Genomic DNA, 20,046 nt, shown 5'->3' on the forward strand with positions numbered 1-20,046 from the left:
TAGGACTGTCCCCCAGCACAGTGGGGTTGCTAATACAACAGCAATAACAACCTGCACGCACAGCCCCAGGGATATGACTCTTTTTCAACAAAAAAAAACCAAACCCGACACACAGAACAATTGTATGACACCATCAGACACACTCATTCCAATTTGTTCTACCTCAGTACTGACATTTTTCCCCATTAGCTATCACATCACTGTGATTTTAATATAATTATTTCAGAACATTGCTAAGCTCCTGTCTGCACTTGGAAATTTACCAAAATAGCTACAGTTATTCCGAGATGGTTTATTTCAATATAAATCCCAAAGTGGGCACTCTTATTCCAAAATAAGAGTTCTTGATTCCAATTTAATTTAATCTAGTTCTAAAATATCCTCCTGGGAGCTTATGCTGGAATAGCTATTCTGGTACATTTCCAAATGTAGGCAAGCCCAAGATCAGGGATTGGAGGCTGCAGTTTGCTGAAGAGAAAACTCTATTTCCACTTCAAAAAAAAAAAAAAAAAAATTCAAATCAAATAAGCTTCAGAAATCCATCCATTTGAGAAATATAAGCCCTTATACAAGAAAGGATATGGATTCTAATTTAATAATGGTAGTTGCTTAACTCGGCACATGTTCGTATCAATTAATGTCTCCCATCACAAATCCTCTTCAAAAGAGTCACTCAAACCTCACCACCCTCTGTTTTCATCTAAACACCTGCTCTCAAAGCAAAAACAGACAAGCAAACAATAAGAGAGTTGGAAACTAAACTAAGAAAATCATCTAGCCTGAGCAGCTTTTTGATCCCAAGAGAAGAGAAATGCCAAAATTTCTATTAGCTCAGCCAGGGGCTTCACATCCACTGTTGATTTTACACAAAAGGGATTCACATGCTGAGTTGTTAGGCAGTATACAAAACCTAAAATATGCAATCTTCGAGAAAAGTAGAAAGAAGCCAGTGCTCCTACCTGGAGGGCAAGAAAGGATAGTATCTGCTGCTTTTGAAAAGCAGCTATAGGTGTTTTTAGTCTAAACTTTTAAAAGCCCGTATATTAGCAGACAACATTTGTGCTAGCTTAATTTCCCATACAAGACATTAAGTCAAATATTTGGTTCTATTCCTGTCAGATTTCCACAATATTGCACTGCAGGCATTTAAACAAGCAAACACATACATAAAATAATAATCCTCATCATAATGAAATCAACAGAGCTCTCTCATTCACTGAATGTAGATATTTGATCCAAAACAGTTATTTCAATAGATACATCGCATGGTTGCTAAGAGTTGTGGCCTGTCCTTTACATTCTGTGGAGACTGGCAGCAACACAGCTTTTGGTTCACTTTATGTTCCTCAAACTAACAAGAGAAATCCAGGCTTTCTCATTTTTAGAGGCCTTTCTGCAACCTGACCATGCACAACACACACACAGCAGCGTTAAATTATGCTTCACTGGCTGCCCACAGTGCCAGCACTTGTCAGATCTATCTTGCATCCCCTGGTCACTTTTGAAATCTGTCCTGGGTATCACTACCATGTGGATCTCCTGTGCTGGTGCATGTGCTCTGCTCTGGGATATCCCAAACCCTACCCTAACCCTGCATCTCCACAAGGACCATCCCCATAAGCCTTCTCAGCAGCCTGGCTTCACAATGGATCAAGCACCATAGGCAGCCAAGACCCTGGGGACAGGGAAGGAGTCTCCTTTGCACAACATCCACTTGGAGGTTCAAACATGCGGAAAGGCAAGGAGTACGTATAGTAGCTTTGGGTCACTCAGATCAGTGACACTGGCAGAAGAGCTTTCACCAGGTACGCAGAAGAAACGTCTTGGTCTCTGCTGCTTTGTTCTACAGGCAACATTCATCCCCTCTTCCTTCAGCTTCAGAGGAAGAGCAATGGTCATCCTCTCCCTCACGATGCTGAGCTGTGAGAGCCCTGCACGTCCCGAGCTGCGCAGGCGGGTCCTGATTGAGATGGAGAACGAAAGGGCAAGAAATAGCAATAACAGCTCCCACAGCAGCTCACGGTGCGCTCCTCTCCTTCATGCCTCAGTAACATCACCGCCACCTGAAGCAGCACGAGATACAAGGCGTTGCAAAGTGAGCAAATAGCCCCATCTAGCGTCCCCGGGTACTAAAGAGCAATTTTCCACCTCTGATTTCTTCCAGCCTCCCTAACTCGGTGAGAAGGACTAACGAGAGACCGAAAATCTCCGCTGCCCATCTAACAGGCACTGTGCAAGCTCTCGGCCAGGGCACCACTGATCAGAAGGTTTCTTCAACTGCGGTCCGAGCTTTCTCTTGCTATTCCATCTTACGCAGTCGGTAACTGCCTTCTTGGCTTGGCTTTGCTTTGCTAATCTGACCACAAATTGGCAAACTATTTCAAGAGGAGAATTCAAAGGGGTTTTCCTGCGGCCTTTGCCACCTCTTTTGCATATAATGCCCGATGGCCTCCTTAGCTCTTCTAGAAAAGCTCTCTGGCTACAGGAGCCTGTTATTTGAGGGTGAAACGCATTAGCCTCTGTTTGCTCCAGATTTAATTCATCTATTTAAATAATTTAATACAGCATCCATCAGCATGAAAGCTACGCAAATTGAATCCAAAGGATTTGAAGACACATAGATTTAATAAACTACCTTCAAATCCTGGCTCTCAAATTATCGCTGTCTCTGGATTAATTCTACCTTAATTAGACCAAATAATTTTCTCAGACTGATTAAATTAACAAAATAAGGATGAAATAAACATAAAGCAAAAGCAATTGGAATATAAACAGCCAGAAAGTACGAACCATAATACTGAGCATCAAATCACACACGAAAACTCAATCCATGCATGTTCTCATTGGAGTTCCTCAAAGTGCCTGAAGGGCTACCCCAAAATACAAGAATGATGGGGCACCACATGAAAATTCCAGACAGAGCTTTGAAACAGACAGAAGTGGGGTCTTCCTCCCAGGATGACCATTCCATTGCCAGACTCATTGCCACAAAATGCTGCACTCATTAAAAACACGAATAGAATTTGACAAGTCAACAGAAGAAAAGTCTACAGAGAGCTATCAAACACAAAGATCAGAACATTTTTAAGCCATAAACTACTTTGGGGTGGGACAGCACACCGAGGAAATGTCTCTCAGTACTTTCTTTGCTGTTACACCCTTTCCCTAATTATCAGCTGCTCCTGTCAGAGACAGGATACTGAGCTTGACAGGCCTTTGGTCAAGAATAATGGGGCTATCTTTATATCTGACAAGTCATTAATTGAATATACTTTAAGTTGTTGACTCTGGCTTTGGAGCCTTATTGCAGAAAGTGACTAAAGCTAAAGCTCAGCTCATGGAATGTAGGATAACAACTAGTCTCACAGGCTTATCTAGCCTACAAGGGTTGTTCATGTTACAACTCCAGTTAACCATCAGATCCCTTATTATTGCAAATGCTAGGTCAACAGCTCGTGCTGACAGCTAATTACAACAAAATGGACAACAAGACTCTAGGAAAGATTCCAGGCAAGCAGATTCATCAGAAACAAGGACTTAAGGACTTTTTGGAGGAAGGAAAAAAAAAAAAAGCATCTTCAAATAAGACCCACTATTTTGGGTACAGGATCCAAATATTTTACCATATCTGTCCCAACCAAATAGCTGGAAACTACGTCAATATAGCCTAATTATTTTCTGGATAGTTCTTTGAAAGAAAGAATAAGGAGAGCACCTTGTGCATGTCCCAGTTGGAAGCATACCAACCAAATAGCTGGAAACTACAGTCAATATAGCCTTATTTTTTTCTGGATAGTTCTTTGAAAGAAGGAGTAAGGAAAGCATATCCCAGCTGGAAGCAGTGAACAAGAGCACAGAATCATAGAATTATAGAATATCCCAAGCTGGAAGGGACCTTTAAGGTCCTGGCTCCACACAAGACCACTCAAAAATCAGACCATGTGTCTGAGAGAGTTGTCCAGCATGGAAGATCCAAGTCAGAAAGGTCTTTGCCCAGACCAGCCCCTGGAAACAAGAGGCAGAGCAGGCCACCACGCCAGAAGACAATGCAGCCTCAGTGCTGAATTCAAAGAGATATATGGAAATGATCTATTTTTATGCCCTTCCAGTATTCCAGGTGCAGACCCATACCCCTCCACCTAATGGGCATCACCACCTCCAGGCTGATTTATTCCATTTTGACAGCACTGGCAAGATTTCAGAGCAATAAAACATCCAGGCAGCTTGGTTTGAAGCCAGTTAGCCTAAGAAGCACTAACAAGGCCAGGCTGGATGGGGCCCTGGGCAGCCTGGTCTAGTACTAAATATGGAAGTTGGTGGCCCTGCCTGTGATGGGGGTGTTGGAAACTCATGATCCTTGAGGTCCCTTCCAAACTGGGCCATTCTGGGATTCTGTAAGAGAAGAGCTGCTGGGACTCTGAGAGCTTGTCCTGGTTTTGAAGTCTGTGCTGAGCTTCTTGTTGACACACACCTTGCTGGCTGCACCTGAGCTTGCTGAAAGTGCAGACTTACAGTGTGACATCCTATGAGAGAGTTGCAACCATTCAACCTATTTTAGACAAAGAGAAAAAGGTGTTCAGTCCTGAAGTTCTTCTCCAAGCCACAAAATGACCTGAGAACAAATACAGCTGTATATAGTCAGTATTACCACAGCCACATTACCTCCTGCCAGAGTCGGATCCTTACACTGACTGTATTTTGCAGAAAAGCCCATACATATTTTCAGCCACTAGAAAAATTTGTGTGTAGTAGGAAAAAAAGCTAGATAAATAGAGCCTCTGGGCCTGATACAGTTCTCACTATCACCAACAGAAAAAGCCCCAGCAACTGTCAGGAGACCTGGAATGACCCTTCTGCCCATTTTAGCACACTAGGGCCCCCCAAAGGCTAGGCGGGCAGCTGCCCAGAAGGTGCCATGCAGAAGGATGGATGGAAAGGATGTGTTCCTCACCATTCTGCTGCTTTTCACAGTGGCAACAAAAAAAAAAGTTCTTTTTCCTAAGTTCCCCCTGTTCTCTAGATAGAATACGTGAAAAAATACTAGAATCCAAGCCTGTAGCCTCTCCTGCGAGAACTCATTAAAATCAGTAATCTTTACCATTTTCCTCAGGACTATTAAATCTATTGTTTTCCATACTACAGCTTTGGACCACTGTAAAAATATTACACACAGTAAATCTGCATTTCTACACGTTCACAGCCAGAAAGAGGTATCGGCGTCCCTCTGCTTCCATACAACTTGCACTTTGCCCAGCATTTAGACAAATGTGTTGAACCTGGATCAGGAAAGGAATTCAGCCTGCAAAAAAAGCTGTCAGTATCTCTTCTGAAAAACAGCTGACACAATACAGCACAGGTTCATCTTCAACTTGGTCACCTTTCTTTCTGAGAACAGATATTTTCCTCAAATAAGCTTCTTTTATGTAAACTCTTCTGTTTCCACTTTCAACATGCTTCCGCTTTCAGATTGTTTTCTCCTCTTCTCTTTGCTCACCATACGAGAAAGAGCCTTCAGAGGACACATCCAATCACTTGAAGGACTAATCCATCCATTGTAAGAGGGAAGATCTCCATAGAATAAGATATGAATATGTGAGATGATAGTATATGTGAGAATAAGAACAGTGGAGCATGCTGATTATGGTAAAGAAGAGTCACAAATAAAAAATAAGACAAAACAAGTACGCCTGAGCAACCTGTCCAAATTTCATTAAGGCTGTTTAATGTGTTCCTCTTGGTCAACTCCACATATCTATCACACTGCACTTGCATCTCAGTTGAAGGATACAGAAATGATCTGCAAGACACGATTTGAAGGGGAACAAGAAAACTTACTGCTTCTTTTCAAATGTCAGTGCCCAGGAGAGAATTAATACCAGGCACTTTGAACACAATAATAGTGTTTTCTATTGACATAGGAAAGCATAATATTTTGCCCTGCTCTTTTTAAACGGAGTTCCGCCATTAGAAATGAAGAAACGGGCTGTGCCAGCCCCTATCTCAGCATGCAGTGGTTGCCAGGGGCACAACCGAATCTCAAAAAGCATGAGGTGGTTCTGCTTCTTGGTATTCTCACCCACGTTCAGTTCTTTGATTTAAAAACCAATGCAATGAAATGTGCCAACTGTGTTTCCACAAGCAACAGGTGGCTTCTGCAGTAACTCTTCATGGTTAATAAGGTCTCGAGCAGCACATCAAGAGGGGATGAATGTTGCTCCCAGGGGCATCCTCGAAATTTGTCATGCTTTCATTTATACCAAAATAAGAAAAACAAAACCTCAGGGATGCCAAATATACATACATAAAAGGAAAACAGAAAGTGTTTGCAACAAGCACAGTCTCCTCTGCAGCAAAAAAAGGCTGTAGAGAATTTCAGCTCTGGAAAGTGATGCTCCCTGTTATCCTCATTTCCATGAGGTAAGGTGGTGCTGCTGTAAAGCATCCAGCATGCATTGCATGAAGGGCAGAGTCACAGGTGGGCTACGTAGAATGAAGTGCATGCATCTACTCCATTTTCCAGGCACCTAAACATCCACCCCCTTCTTCATATCCTTTTTGTAAGGACGGATCGTGCCTGTAGCAATTGTGCTTTCATTAGTTAACACTGAATCTGCCTTTCCCAACAGGAAGAAAACCATTCATTTTTAAAATGATGATGCAAAAAGCGCCACTCCACTGCAGGATATTTAAACCTTTCCTAATCAGATGCAAATCACTAAAATTAACACTTATATAGTGCTCAGATCATATTTTCTTTAATTATTCAACCAGTAAAAAATATTGTACTTTCTATACTGAGTCCTCCACTTCTCTTTTGGAGAGTATTCCACAAAGAACAGCTATGGCTATTCAGAACATGGCTGAGTTTAGCCTGTAGTACAAAACATAAACATCCCAAATCCTGTTCATATATATTCATGTTTTCAAAATAGAAGTACATAAAAACCCTCATTAAAATACAAAACACTGAATATTTGATTACTGTTTTTGCATCACTACAGGTCCCAAAGGATGTGATATTTTCTGTCACTATGTGTCAATTGAATCCTTATTAGCAGCACTATTATTTTCCTGACATTGTGATTTTGTTATCACCTGCCCACAAAAGTTTTGGCTTTGGTTTTGTAACTTACAGTGCTTGACTAGAAACTGTACCATAGAAATTGACCTTGGAGTTCTTCTGTTCCTGGAGTTACAGCACATGCAACTGCACAGTGAAAGTTAGGATCTCCTAAAGAAAATCTGCAGAGTGAAAACTGCTGTTGTTAGGGGAGCCCAGTTGTGACAGACACTGTAGGTGCTGCTGTACACACAGTTCTGGGCATGCATTGGGCATAACTGATAATGCAGCTGATAAGAGTAAGAAGACTATTAGCTGATAAACACCACCCGAGTGAGCAATGAAGGAAAGTTAGGTCAAAGGGAAAAAGCACAAATCACCTTTCACTAAGCACTCTTCCAATTCTTTCCATCCTCTCAGATGTCTACTGCAAATTATCGGCATGAAATATGTGGCAACTTATTGTATTTATAAGATGAGGAGGAATCCAGAGCATCAGAAGCCTTATCCACCTGTATTAATAGGCATTTTTAACTCTCACAGATACAATGAAAGGTGTTTTATTGCTGGCTGAGCACAGAACTGGAGCTGCTAGCTGCAGTTCTACAGGCAGACTGGGATAGTAAACAAATGTGCATTTCATCTGGCTCATTTGGTTTCAGCACAACTGGTTTAGTTATGATGCTGTAGTGCTAACACTACCAAGAGGGGAGTTGAAGGCGGTGGGAGAAAGGAGTGCAAATGGGCAAAGAAACCCTCTCAGAAGTCTGAAAAGATAAAAGGAGGTCTCGTCATTAACAAATTGACCAATATGAGAAAATCACAATCGTCCATTTCCATCCATGCAGATTTTGCTATTAATAATTTCACAAGTTCATAAAGGCCTTCCATACAGCTCTCAGCCTGGCAGAGTGTGAGGCAGAGTGAGTTCTGAGCAGGTGGTAGGTATGTTTCAAATATATCCATGGCTTGGCTTCATTTCTAATGGTTTCAAACGGAAAGAGGGGATATTTAGACTGGATATAAAAAGTTGTTTTTTACAAGAAGGTGCTGACACAGTGTCACATGATTTACCCAGAGAGGTGGTGGCTGTCCCATCCCTGGAGACACTCAAGGTCAGGCTGGACAGGGAACTGAGCACCCTGATGTAACTGTAGGTGTTCCTGTTCACTGCAAGGGGGTTGGACTAGGTGACATTTAAGGGTCTCTTCCAACTCAAGCAATTCTATGATTCTGTGTTCCTCTACATATTAGGACAAGATATGTAATATCATTTTGTCATCACCAGTAACAAGGACATTCCCATAGAACAGCCTTGAAGAGCCTTGGAGAGGACTTTCAGAGTCATGTAGAAATATCCTCTATCTGTATTACCAGCCAGAGCTTCACTGTTGCTGCTGCAGGAAAGAGGAATATCTACCACCTCTGAATGACTCGAAACAAGAGTCAATTAAAGCTGTAATTCCAAACGGACAAGTTTTTACCTGGAGTACAGATTTGGAGCCTGCTGTTAAATTAATATTTAACAGGAATCTCAGGGCATTAAACACTGCTACACACTGCAGGCAGTGTAACATCCTATTCATTATGCTTTTTAATAGTAAATAAAAAACTCCAAGTACCAGCTAAGGTTAAGTTGTATGGTTGTGCATCTACTTGTAATGGGGCATTTTGCAACACAGGTGAATACAAAATACCATATTTGTCAGATGCGAGCAGGGCCCACAACATGTGTGCACTGCTTTCTATCCCATTAGAGCTGCTTCTCAGCTGGGTGAACAATGCTACTTGAAGCTGTGTGCTGCTGGGGCAGAACCACCTCCTTCACCTAAACAGCATACTTGTCTTGGGTACCACGACAGTGTTTTGCATTCTAAATCACAGACAAATCCAAAAGGATTAGCAGCTGGAGAGCAGAAGATGAGCTGAGAAAGTCGCTCCGCCAGCCAGATCAATGTAGCAAATGAGTCCTGGGGAATGGAAGTTGAGGGTGCACCACAGTTCGAAAGAAATGCATATCACTGTCTCCTAAAATGAGGCCTCTGAAAGGACTGCCTGTACCAATTAAACTAAATCAACTTCACAGCCTATCTTTCAGCACAGCACAATCATCTGTAGATGGTGTGATTTAAATTAAGAGCATTTTCTCTCAGTTTAGATTAAGCCAGTTCATTGTAGATTTTTTAAAAGTCAGTATAAACCACTTCTGAAGTAAAATCACAGCGTTGACAGCACACCATTAGCTGATTTCATCAAGCCTTGATAAAGCAACTTCTCAGCAAGACATACAAAGTAACGAGCAAGGTTTTTGTTTCTGAGAAAAGATTTATTATTACTACCATTATTTCCAAAATTCATTTCTAAAGCATTGTAGGACTTCACTTTAGCATGGCTGGCATTTTGCCTGAGTGTTGCAAAGCAATTTGTCTGAACACCAAGGAGTTTTCTTGCTGATAAAAGATATTGAGAACTTACACCCTCTTAAGCTTGGACTATTACATGGTCACTGAGCATCTACTAAGTCCCAGGTGCAGTTTTATTTAATTAACATACAGATTTGTTTAAGCAAATGTTAGATAACTTTTTTAAATCTTCTAAGAGTTTTGTTTTGTTTTGTTTTGTTTTGCTATAGGAAAAAGAAACTCTTGAACGGTGATGCCAGCAAATGGTGTTGGTTGTTGAGTACCATCCATCAGACGTTAAGAACATTCAGAATTAGCATTGAAGTGTTCAGTCAAACTGAAACAGGTTTACAGAGAAAGGGAAAGAGTGAGAATATTTGAGTTAAATTGCTTACTGGGGATATCTATTGGAGTTTTTGTTCCCTGAAGCAGGGTTTTATTCACCTCATCAGAAGCAAGATCCACTCCTGGAATAATTTTCATTATAATCATTTCCCATGCATGTATGGGAAAGGAGGGAGAGAGAAAAAGACAGAGAGGAAACTAGGGAGAGGAAAAATGAGATCAGATGATGTTTTCGGCCTTGACAGCATAGATGTATTTCTGTTGGAAAATTGCTTTTTTCTTTTACTCATATATCTGTATAAATAGGAATACCAAATGTAATATTTTTGCTGTAAGAATCTTATAAAGACTACAGCTACATTACACAATTGTGAGCAATCACATTACTACTGCTCAGCTCATAGTTCACAGATATGTAGTGAACTGTTTGCACATCCTGAGTCCAATTTAGTGTGAAATGGGTTGGACCATTCTGGCTCTGGCAGTTTCAGGTGCAAATTACCACTCCCACAGCTTGAACACTTTCAACAACTTTCAGTCTGGGAGCTAGCTAAGCAGTCACAGCTTCTGCATCGAAAACCTTTTGAACCATTTCAACTGAGGATTTTGCACTTCTCTGGTTATACTATAAGAGGGGTGAGCAGTACAGCTATTTCACTGCAGTACCTTTCTTCTGCAGTATCCTATGCCCATGATCCAGGAAGACATGATCTGAGACACTACTTGCAATGTTTTGACAGTATTTAGTGGTCCCTTCTCCCACTGAACAAGCAGAAGTATCAGCCTTCAGCCACAGATAAGCAAAGATTCAGTGCCATCCCTCCAGCCAGCCCTCCCAGATCACTGCTACCCAGCCATATTATTTCAAAGAAATCACAGTGATATGACTTCTGTCAGAAGCTCCAGCTTCTTAAACTGTCCTCTGGGAAGTTTTCCTCACCTAGAAAAGTTGATAACGTTCTTACTTCAGTAGAGAATACATTAGTTTTCTATAAGCAATCTACTGAGCAAGCAGGGAAGAGCACAAGGAAGAATATGTATCAAGAAGACACAATGTTCTTCTCTGGCAGTGTGGAATGACTAGCACATCATAATGTTCAGGAATACTAAATGACTCTCTAGCACTTTCACTTCCTACTTGATCAATAGGCTTAACATACTAATGCATCTGAAAAACAACTATCAGCCCAGATCTGTGTAGGTCAAGGTAAGGGCAAAAGAGAACTATTAAAAACTACCTGAGAAATTTAGGTTGAAAACAGAAAGAGTTAAAAGCAGGTAACAATTTTTTTTTTTTTCTCCTCCTAAAAATAATAATACAAAAAGCAATATCTCAACTAAAAAAAAGAATATATTGTATTAAAGATACGTACAAAGCTGAAAGTAGTAGCTGCCATTTGAGTGACTCATGTCACCTCCGCTGTAGGCTGAGTTCTGTGGTCAAACTGCACATCCTGCCATGCCTGAAGACATCATTCCTCCTCAGTCATGTGAAATCATTGCTTCTGGGAAACCTGGTTGAAAGGGCAGAATGGAATCGTGAGGAAAATAAATGACAGTTTTCACAAGGATTTGGCACAACACTTCCAAATCCAAAGACTACTTTTGTTTCCAATGAAAAGAAGTACAAATTTCTGCCAGAATACCATTGAGTAATTATTTTATTACATCTTAATGATTAGAAATGTTGCCTCCTCAAATTTTGGGAATTCTCCTCCTTGATTCATAGGAAACAACAATGGAGTGATCTTTCTTCTTATATTAAGAAAGAGAGAATATGGTGTTATACAACTTGGCTAGTTTTGCTAGACTTCGAAATCTAGTAATTGTATTCTTCATAATTATTTAGTCTTTCTTAATTCCACTTCAGTTAGCTTTCTGCTTTAATTAAATCACAACATATTTTATGCCAGGAAAAAGTTGGTCATTTTGAATTGGTATAATTACAAAATACCACCACAATGCACAAGAGAATTCTGAGCTCGATGGCTATAAATAAGCTTAAGAGTTAATTTTATGCTTCTATTTTCCTTACAATATTTACAGCATATTTGCATTGCTGATATGTTTTACGCTGCTATGTTTTATAGTGTTTTGCAGACAGTGCTGCAATTCTCAGCATGCAATAATAGGAATTAAATATTTATGGCTGTGTATAACTTCAATTATCTTTGCAGTCTTCAGGATTCCTCTCAGAAGTCAGCATTTGTCAGCTCAGAGCCTGCACTGGCGCCAGCAGTGGTTGTACCAGCACCGCCTCCCACTACAGCAAAGGCTCTCTCCAGCCCCAGCTCATCCATAATTCCAGTGCATTTCATCCCATATTCTTCACAGAAAAAGTTATCAAAGTCAAAAATGTTGCCCTACTTTTCAAATCTGAAGAAAACACTTGGCTGAACACAAGCCAGCAGCACTCCCAGGTGGCCAAGGAGGCCAATGGCATCCCTGCTCGTATCTGAAATTGTATAGTCAAAGGAGCAGGAAAGTGATCATGCCACTGTACTCAGCTTTGGTGAAGCCATATCTCATGTGCTGTGTTCACTTTTTATAGAAGAAAGACACTGAGGCACTGGAGCATATCCAGAGATGGGTAACAAAGCTGGAAAGAAGTCTGGAGCACAAGTCTTATGGGGAGTGGCTGAAGGAACTAGGATTGTACAGTTTGGAGAAGAGAAGTGCAATTCATGCTTCTGACCAGGCCAGGACTTCAGCTTTTTCTGCAACTGACAAAAGGTCATCTAAGAGATGCAAGGAAGAGGTATACTGGATCTCTCTCCATGGCATTTGATTCTTGCTGGAGAATGCAATTGAAGGACTGATGGAGCAGGTTCCCAGGAACAGCCAGCCTTCTTCAATAGCTACTACATAACAGGATCAGAAGAGTACACAATCTCTTAGCAGAGCCAAAATCACAGCTGACAACACAGTGGTTGAGACAAGCTTTTGCCTACTGCTGTCTTGCTCCCTCCTGGGTCTGGGTCTCATCTTTAAAGCTGCTTCTGGCAGTGTTCCCAATTTTTAAGACCTTTTTTTCACTAGCAGACAGAAAAGTCACTGAGGAATTTAGCCGACATGGAGAAAATGGAGCTGGTAACTTTAAGGAGGGATGTACTTTAACTATGGGTAACCTCATGTCCAGTCCCCAGCAAATACAGGCACGGCATAGAACCACTGCTTCCTTCCTGCGTCAAGCCAGCAAGCTGTAGCAAGCTACAGGTACACAGAGCAGAAAACTATAACCCATAAAGAATCAGAAGCCTCAAGAAGTGCTTCTAAGGATCAGCATCACCACTCACGTGAATGACACCAGCATCTGATATCACTGACCTTACCATTTACCCGAGAATTTAAAGCAAACAAAAAACAAAACAAAAACAAAAAAACCACCTCAAGTTACTATTATCTCCACTGTACGAGATCAAATGGGCCTCAGTAAATCCACAGCCCCCTCTCACAACTTTAAACCTCTCCATGTAAGTGATGGGGAGGGAGGTAATAGCCATATGATTGTCATAAAGTAAGCTTAATTTCTTTCAAAAGAGCCTCAAAAGAGAAAGCTTACTTACAGCATTCAGAAGGACTCGTTTCTCTATCATCTGAACCCATCTAATATCAGTCCTTCATTCCTACAAGACTGAGAGCAACCTGAATTATGTGTATCTGTATTCACTCTTGTGTCTATAAACGTTTGCATTTATTCCCTTCCTGGCTTATTCCCTTATTGGATTTGTTGTTTTCTTCTCAACATAATCCGTTAGAGAACTGGTAAATCACTTTACATGGGCACATGTTGCCATTTTCAATCTTGAGTGTAACCATCTAAAGAAAAAGGGCAAGAAAGTCAAATATTCTTGTACTGTATGTACTCTCGTATATTGTTCCTAAATATAATTTCCATTTCTATCTGGCAGAAAGAAGGAAGGGACAGCAATGATTTCTCTTAAAAATGACAAAAGCTTAACAAATCCTGGAAAATGATTAATGCTTCCAAAGGCCTATTTGCCCCAAATGCCCTGCGTGTATGTCTCAGTATGAGTAAAGGAGTTACATGTCTTCTTGTTCGGACATCAGACTGTCCCCAAGTGCCCTTTCAGAAAGAACATACGGTTTGTTACTCGGACACTCATTACATAAAATGAAAGTGAGGATATCCTTTTTATAACTGTATGCATAGACATAGAAAATGATCCCTTGTGCATAACTGCATATGCAAATTTCAATTTTTTATACATGTGTATTTGTAAATACATGCATCTTTATAATGGCATGTATGTAGAGAGAAATAATTAATTAGACAGATAAAGCACTTCTACCTATTCTGGTGGTAAAAAATAATAAATATCTTAATGAAGTACAACTGTGTGGTAACTAAACTGGTTCAGAAGGTGCTTGATGCCATTATGTATGCATGACAGCATTCTGCTATGTCTACCCTACATCTCTATTGGTCCAAAATTAATTTCCATTGAAAAAAAAAAAAAAAAAAATTGCAAAATGAAAGCAACTAGTTAAAGCTAAGGAAAAGCATCTTGGCTTTTAGGATCTACCATTACGACCAAAAGGAAGTAGCATTGTTCAGTCCTGATCTTATGTTTAAATCATTTAAATGCCATGTAGGACATGCTGATGTAGTAGATACAGATAGAAGACTTATGGTGAAGAAAATAAGGAAGTCACGATACATTGGTGCAATACAGATATACAACATATCAACAAAAAGAACAAAAAACACAACAAAAAGAAATCATGCTATCAAGAAGAATACATGGAGGAGACCAGGTGCTTTTCATCAAAATATAAAGGAAGACAATTGTCCAAACTTCTCTATGTAAAAAGTTGGGAGCACAATAGTTTTAAGGTCAATGTTTCTCACATGTCAATAAATTGAGGACAACTATTTTCTTCATTAATTGTTCAATCTTCAGCTGATTAGCTCCAAGCGAAGTCTCAATAATCAAGAATTTAACATTCAACGAGAGACCAACTCGCTTTTTTACCACAAACCAAAACATCATTCCTTGGGCACATGGCGTCAAACTTACCCAAAAAAGTTTTTTGTCCATGACCTAATCAGCATATGACTTATTTGGTGTGCTGTGGCTTGTAACATTTAAGGTCTGGCCTTCTCTGCCTTTCAGAGCTGCTCACCTAAGGAGGCACAGCACAGAGTGAAGCCATTACTTGTGTCAGTATTACATCCTCTTTGTTATACACATATAACTGATAAAAATTGCCTTGGAAGTGAAAGTATAGATTAAAAACGGGGGCAAAGAAATCTTAAAACTACAGTTAATAGCAGAGCAGCAGCTAGCAAAATTTACAAACTATGTGCCATCTAAAGTTTGTATCTATGTGCCATCCTAACTCTTCAGTTAGGAAATTTATAGAGAAATAACATGGGCGGTGCCTGAAGAATTACTCAAACACCAGCTACATATGAACAAAGCTAGCCCCAGCCTTGCCAGTGATTCCAGAAAGCTGCAGAGAACTGTATCTCTCATCTGAGTACCCAAACATAGGTGTCACCCATCCTGGAAAAGGGGTGCCCAAGGGATTTCTGCCCACTGATCATTAAATTTAAACCCCACGTTCACAAAGTAGAGTTACAATCTAGAAGTACCTTGACAGGTTTGAGAAGCAAGGCTATGCAAAATTCATAAACTTCAACAACACTAAGCGCAAGGTTCTGAAAACTTGGGTCAGGGCAATCCCTAGCATGAATATAGGCTAGGCAATGAGGGGATGGAGAGCAGCCTTGCAGAGAAAGACTTAGGGGTATTTGTGGATGAAAAGCTGAATATGAGCCAGCAATTTGCCCTCGCAGTCCAGAAAGCAAACTATATCCCGGGCTGAATCAAAGAAAGTGCAACTAGCAGGTCAAGAGAGATGATTTTCTCAACTCTAGTTCCCTCTCATGAGAGCAACTACAGCTGCATTCAGCTCTGGAACTGCCAGCACAGGAAGGATGCGGGCCTGTTGAAGATTGTCCAGAGGAGGGCCATGGGGATAATCAGAAGGCTGAAGTACCCTAATTTCCTATAGAGATAGGCTGAGAGTGTTGGGGTTGTTCAGCCAGTAGAAGAGAAGGTTCTGGCAAGACCTTATAGAGACCTTCCAGTTCCTAAAGGGGCCTATAGGAAAGATTGAGAGGGACGCTTTACTTGGGAGTGTAGTGACAAGACAAGGAGTAATGACATTAAACTAAAAGAGGGGAGATTTAGATTAGATCTTAGGAGGAAATTCTTCAGTCAGAGAATGGTGAGACACAGGAACAAATTACCCAGAGAAGCTGTGGAAGCCCATTCCTGGAGGTGCTTAAGGTTGGATGGAGCTTCGGGCAATGTGGTCTACTGGAAAATGTCTCTGCCCTAGAGACTAGATGATCTTTGAGGTGTCTTCCATCCTAAGCTTTTCTATGTCAGGACTTATAGTAAATACATGCTTAAATCTCTATGAAGCCCATCATATGTAGTCCATTGGGATGGGACAAGCCCAAGCAGAGAATATCTTTATTGTTTACTGAAGAGTAGCTTTGAAACTTGAATTTGAATTACTTGAATTATCATTCTGCTAGATGTATGCTTGATTTTTAAAGGAAAAAAAAATCAAAACTAAAATGACTTCTTTTTATGAATTCTGATTAGACTTGAAACTTACAGACAGCTTACTAATTTGTTGGGCTCAAATTCTCTTCTTCAGCATTCTGACAATGACGGTCCATTTACTTTCCTTAGATGACTCACCTACAGTTAAATCTCACTGTCTGATTTAATTCCGAATTTTCAGATTAATTTTCTCCTTTCTTACCAATGTTTTGTCATTTGAGTACACTTTCTGATCCTGGCTATTAAGAAGAGAGTTTGATTCAAGTTTTAAATTACAACAGCATTCTTCTCAGGACTATGTGCTGATAAACAATGCTATGCAAGTTTTGTGACCTGTCTCTTACAAAAAAGAAAAAGAAAAACAAACAAAAAAAAAACCAAAAAACAAACAAAAAAAAAAACCACCAAAGCAATAACACTTTTATCTAAAGAGCACAAATATGCTGGAGGTGACCAACAAAGACAAAGCAACATTTCAATAGCTTAAACATTCTACAAAGTCAGCAGAGTAAGGATGAGTTTGACTGAAAAACACATCAATCAATAAAGCAACAATCATAATTTTAAATCACTCAGGGAAAAAAAATATGTTTATCTGTGGCTGCTTTAAAGACTGGAAAACTAATTCAGCCAACTTTCAGAGGTATATAAATGACCTTTTGCCAGAGCCACCATAACAAATGTTTAATTACTTTCTAACTTGTTGCAAGAGCATCCCACGTGGCAAGTAAGTGTAGAGTCGCATCAGACAGGCCAAAGGGGGTTCTTAATACCACCAGTTCCAGTCCCCTATTATAGCTACACTGATATGGATAAAAAAGAAAACAGAGAAGGATGCATAGGCTAACTCAAATCTGTGATAAGGTGTGCTGCTGTATTTTGGATCAATTGCAAGTGACAGGTCAGTTTTACCAAACAAGATTGGAGTTACAGCTGTTAAATCTCATAAAAGCATGGGTTATTATTGCCAGATCAATATATGATAAATAACAGTGTATCCCACATAGACCATGTATCTTAAATCAACCCTGTCAAACTATGTCTGTTGAAGAAAAGTTAAAAATGTCATTGAAATTTTTCAAGCCATTTGTACTTCACAGTGAATCCGTTCAACCTGAATAGAAGTAAAGAAAAAGCAGATACTTTCAGAGAAATTATGCTTATCTAGCAAGAGCATTCCTCCTTCCCCAGCACTGAGGACATTTTTAAAGCATCTAACTAGCAGTGTCACTCAGGTATTCCTTCCCACGGAATTGGGTCCTTAATTGAAGAGTACATCGAGCATAAAACACAGCCGTGAATCACAACAGTCTTATACCTCATGTCTCCTTCTTATCTCCCTAGACACCTCCACTTTTGCTTTCAATAACTAGTTTCCAAACTTTTCTGACAAATGAGTTACCATCCATCCACCCATGGCAGAAAAGAAGCCACATGCAATTTTTTGGTGCTGAGAAAGGCTCACCCATTGCTATTGAGTGACTGGGGGCAGCCACAACATACGGCCCGAGGTGTGGGAGAGCTGGCCTCAGCACCATGACCATATCATAGAAGCATAGAATGGGTTGGATTGGAAGGCACTTTAAAGATCATCAAGCTCCAACCCCCTGCTGTGGGCAGGGCTGCCACTTACTAGATCAGGCTGCCTAGGGTCCCATCCAACCTGGTCTCATGTCCCCCATTACAGCACAGATCCTCTCAAAAAATGGCTGATAGCTCCAGTGAACGTACTATAACCACTAACAATTTGGTTATTCCTCAAAAAATGGTGATTTTTATTTAACTGTTTGAAAGAAGCACTTCCTATTTACCACCTTCCCTCTGAATCTCCAAGTTTACCCAAACATTTCACTCCATGCCTATCTCACCCTGTGTGGCTGCTTTTTCCACCTTCATTTCCTTCTCCACTTGTTCTCTCTATTACCAGTAAGCTTTTGTTTAATATTGTTTCAAAATTACAGTTTTAGATTAGTCCATCTAAACATACTTTATAAAAAAAAAAGTAAATGGCATTAAGCGTATTAGAAATTTGTGCTAAGCATAAGCTGAAATGAAATACATATCTAAAAGCTTCTGCAGCTCTTTACCATGTTATACTGATATTAGCCCCATTAGCTAGCTAATTTCTTAAAGTATGAGCCCTCTTTTCTTTGTATTTTCTCAGACACAAAATTCTTATTGTTCTATTAGCCATCTATTTTTAATTTTTTTTCCTGGAGAATGTCTCTTCCCAATAGAATCACACAATCATCAAATGTTTGGGTTGGAAAGGGCCTTTAAGATCATCTATTTCCAACCCCCCTGCTATAGGCAGGGACACCTCCTTCTAGACCAGGTTGCTCAAAGCCCCGTCCAGCCTGGCCTTGAATGCTTCCGGGGGGGGCATTCATAACCTCATTGGGCAACCTGTTCCAGTGTCTCACCACCCTCACAGTAAAGAATTTCTTCCTAACATCTAGTCTAAATATACCCTCTTTCAGTTTAAAACCATTTCCCCTTGTCCTGTTGCTACGTGCGCTTATAGATATTCTGAAAACACCAGCAATCATTTCTGATCTATTATAGGTAAATCAGCAGTATTAAATTATCTCCAAAGCACTTCTGTGGATGGTGCAAAATGTATGTAAACTATTACAGCCAGTTACTGACAGAATTATCTACCTTCTGGTGCCATTACACTGAGCAGACTAATATACATAATTACAGTGATTATGCAGAGTACAGTAAAAACAAAACCAAAATGATACGCTGCTTCACGCTGGCACTCTTTCAATCAAATTCATTTTCACATTTAAAGTATTTCAAATACGGACAACATTATTAAAACACTATTATGAGTACAACTGCACGTTAAATTTGTGTTTTCCATCTTCACTACATTGTAGGTTGCTGCTTTGATGTCTTCTCGATGGGACATTAAACCAGTGTATGTCCAAAAACCTGCAAGTCTCTCTCTGCTTTTCTATCAACCATATCACTGAAAGTTAAACATTCCAGTATAGGTAATCATCTCCCTGCTTTACATGGCACAAAGAGCTGGTCGGAATTATCAGATAAAAAGTCTTAGCATCGTGCCCAAAACACTGGTCCAAAAATGACATCTACAGGTACGTGGTTATTTAAGAGAAGATGAGAAGCATGGGGAAGACCTTGACAACAGCAGCCTGGCTCCTTCAGCCACTGCCATGGAGTTCCCCAGTCCCAAAGAACTGCTTGAGAAGAAAACTACAGATTGTCTCCAGACATTCCTTTAACCAGCTTCAGTTCTTATTTTAAGAATGAAAGCTAAAATGCAAACATCTAAGGAAACAGGGCCATGCAACAATGCTCTCTTTTTGCATTCTTGCCATTTAGTTCAGCCTATTGGCCAGTTTTCTTTTAATACAGCAGGCAGGAAATCTCAAAGACTACACACTTCCAGAAAATATGGTGTGGGTAGAAGACCTCCTTGATGCTGTCTGTGAGGGAAAGATTAGCAGGCAAATTCCCACCTCTTTAGGAGCCAGACTGCAACCAAAAGAGAAAGCAAGAAGTAATGAATATCTCAAGTATGTGAAAAGCTTCACACAGCTGCAGATGATACAAACAAAAAACTCAAGTTATAGGAATCCAAACTCCCTTTTTAATCTGTTTT

The sequence above is a fragment of the Tetrao urogallus genome (genome assembly GCF_951394365.1).
Source record: "Tetrao urogallus genome assembly, chromosome: 1".
NCBI classification, from domain to species: Eukaryota; Metazoa; Chordata; class Aves; order Galliformes; family Phasianidae; genus Tetrao; species Tetrao urogallus.